Here is a 3410-nt window from a genome sequence, read left to right as displayed (position 1 = left end):
CCAGAGATTTACATTTCCTATGCTGCCAAGTGTGTTGCGGCACTGTTTCTGTCCTAAGGTTTGAAAAATAGGTTCACCTTTCACTGATGTTAATTGTAGGAGCTCTCCAAAAACAATAAAGTGTTTTCCTCAAAAGAGATCTTTGTAGTCCGTTATAAGGACTTCTTGCAATCTGAGGTGAATTAAAGCCAACATTAGGTTTGGAAACCATGCTTACCTCATCTATTAAGAGCATTTGCATTTGTTTCAGAATTCTGCATACTTCAGTAACAGCTTCTGTTGATATTTTGAAAAACTGTGGCTTTGAAAAACCTTGCTCCACCAGGGCGACTCCTTACAATCCCGATAGTTATACGTGCAAGATTAAAAGTTTCAAAATCCGGTCAATGAAGTCGCAGGTCAACTGTATAAGGACGGTAAAAAGCCTAACCGTCCCATACGTTGAAGAAATTAATTAATGAAAATACAGGACTCTGCGCCAACAACTCAAGTTGAGTTAAATCTTAGATTATGCTTTATTGATCATCCATGACCATTGAGCCCATAATTGATAACATGTTTCGGCTCCACTGAGCCTTTTTCAAATCCGGGCTACCCATAATTGTAATATAGGACATACAATATATCATAGTCAAAAAACAATTTGTATGAACGACATCATAAAGTATAACATAATACCAGTTTTCAAATATCGTGACCACAAAATATGCATAATAACATGAAAGAAATTAGACAGAAAAACAAGGATGGGCAAAAGGGAAGGGTTCATGGGTGTAGAAAAATAGGCAAACATATCATAATACATTGTTATGTTTGAGTAAACAGAAAAAGAGCACAAAAAACAGAAACAAAAACACAAACAAAAAGAAAAAAGAACCCATTAGTAATCATTATTCTTCAATTCATTGAATAATATAACCAAATTCTGCAATGGTCCCTTGAGACAAACTGACAACTTGGTGGATGTCCTTACCCGAAATTTGATGTAACCAGTTCTTATGACTATTTGTCCATGTAGTAGTAACGGGGTGCAATCCCCAATATCAATCTAAACAAAAAATGTAAGTAGCGAAGGTAAATAAAACTGATTGTCCAATTTAGAATATACATTAATTGTGTATATCAAGGTTGCCTGTGGCAACTAGGCATTTTCATGAGAATAAATCCTGCCCTTCACCAAACGGGCAAAACAACTCTTCTTAATGGTCACAGGCCATTTCTGCCTTATTCAAAACAATTCATTATAAATTCCGTAGTGAAGACAATTGTAACTAACCATCATTACGTGAAATGATGACGCATTTCCAATTATAGAACACGTATATCAAGTACGGAAAGCACAACATATAGCTTATTTTGTTGCTACTCGTCAAGTACCATTAAAGCTAAATCTCATTGAAAAGTAAACCATGAGATAAGCGGTCCTCTCTTACCAGTTCCTGGAACACAAACAGTCACACGCGTCGGCAGGTAAGCCGAACGCTTACCAGGTATGCCTTCTTATACTAGGCGTCATCACTGTGCGCGGTTACCACGGCGACGCAAGGACAAGCGTCGTCATTGAAAACCGCATTCTATCCCCCAGCATTCTACAAATTACATATGCTATATAATTCAAAATATTTGAATAAAGCCTGAGAAACTAACAAAGCATGTATACGCTTCTCCTGACCCAATTTATATTTGTTGAATACTTAAATGGTTACTATCACAGTAATGTATAATCACGGGCACTAATGCACCTAACTACAAAAGGTTGGTGAGCATTACACGCAACATTCAAATAAAATACTGAGCTACCAATTATGATGGGGTATCCCTTTAACAACACCCTGAAATACATGTAACCTCCTAATAAACAATGAGCCGTGTTCTAAATCAAGTATAACAATGAAAATTATTCGAGCTTGAGAAGCCAGATTGCAATGTACTACATCTCACAAGAATGAAACCATTTCATTATCTGTATTAAGTCCTGTATTTGTCGAATTGAAGTAACAAATTGCTCTTGCTTCCGCTTGTCGTAACGCCTTCACTCTGTCACCACCTCTTTTGTTCAAGGATACTTGTTTAAGACCAATGAATCTAATTTCCGATTTGAGATGTAGCTGATGTGTTTTTTGCCAATGTTCAGCTAACGGAAGTGATGGGTCTTGACTGCCAATTTTGGCTAAATGTTCACGGATACGGATTCTCAACTGTCTCTTGGTGCTACCAATATATAGTTTGTGGCAAACACAGATGATGCCATATACTACAAAAGTTGTTTTGCAATTAATTCCTTGTTTAATGATCCAACATTTTCCATTTTTATCTTCGAATTCCGTTGTTCTTTGGTATGCATATTTACATTGTGGACAGACTCCACATTTCCTGAAACCAGAATCTTTCTTGTGTAACCATGTACCTTGAGTAGTGCTCTCAATGTCCGGTAATAACGATGGACTAAGGATAGATTTAAGTGTATTTGCTCTTCTGAAGGTAATGCGTGGATGATCACTCACAAACTCACCAATATGACTGTCCAATTTAAGTAGGTACCAATGTTTGTTCAAAATTTTTCGTAATCTCTGGTGGTCTGAACAATATTGAGTGATAAAGCTAATCGGCATGTTAGCTTCCAAATTATTCCCTTGTCTCTGTCTCAAAGTATCCTGCTGCTGCATCAATTTGGTTCTCTTGTATGCTTTACTTATATCTTTTTGGGCATATCCCCTCCTTCTAAAACGTCGTTGTAATAGATTACATTCCTCTTCAAATTTTAAGTTACTATTACAATTTCGTCTCGCTCTGATATATTCACCCAATGGTATATTGGTGATAGTTGGTCGAAAATGACAACTTTTAGCATGTAATATTGAGTTAACTTCAGTTGGTTTTCTGAATGTAGTTGTTTGTAGTACTTGATCTTCCAAATATATTGTCAAGTCCAGAAAATGTATCCGCTGTTTGTTGCATTCTCCAGTAAATTGAATATCAAAACAATTAAGATTTAACTTGTCCACAAATGCGTGAAATTCCTCTATGCTACTATCGACGATGCAAAAAACATCGTCGATGTACCTTGTCCAAAATTGGATTTTCTCAATGAAAAATGATTCAGTGTATATTGCTTTGTCTTCCAACATCCCCATGAAGATATTCGCCAATGCTGGGGCATATTTAGTACCCATAGCTACCCCCCTGGTCTGTTGGTATACCTTGTTGTCAAAGGTAAAGACATTGAGATCAAACGTGAGATGTAACATTTCTTTAATCATGTTCAAATGGTTGTAATACGAGGCTGACTCATGCCTGAAAGTGTAGTCAACTGCAATCATGGCCCATTTATGCTGAATAGACGTGTACAGTGCCTTCACATCTAGAGTCGCTAGAAGGAAGGTACTCTGCCAAGTAAAGTTTTTTAGTTT

The 3410-nt window shown here is 36.8% G+C and overlaps 1 long non-coding RNA gene across 1 annotated transcript; it reads right to left on the bottom strand.

Annotated features, from left to right (window-relative positions):
* Window positions 1-480: 480 nt before the first annotated feature.
* Window positions 481-1159, bottom strand: LOC138511050 (uncharacterized). The gene is made up of 2 exons (XR_011280560.1): window positions 974-1159; window positions 481-591 (listed from the first exon to the last, which is right to left on the bottom strand). It is a non-coding gene; the product is annotated as an uncharacterized lncRNA (long non-coding RNA).
* Window positions 1160-3410: the final 2251 nt, after the last annotated feature.

This window comes from Ambystoma mexicanum, chromosome 6p (genome assembly GCF_040938575.1).
Source record: "Ambystoma mexicanum isolate Mex_15411 chromosome 6p, UKY_AmexF1_1, whole genome shotgun sequence".
NCBI lineage: Eukaryota > Metazoa > Chordata > Amphibia > Caudata > Ambystomatidae > Ambystoma > Ambystoma mexicanum.
Note: the sequence above shows the minus strand (reverse complement) of the source record. Positions and strands in the feature narration are given on the sequence as shown.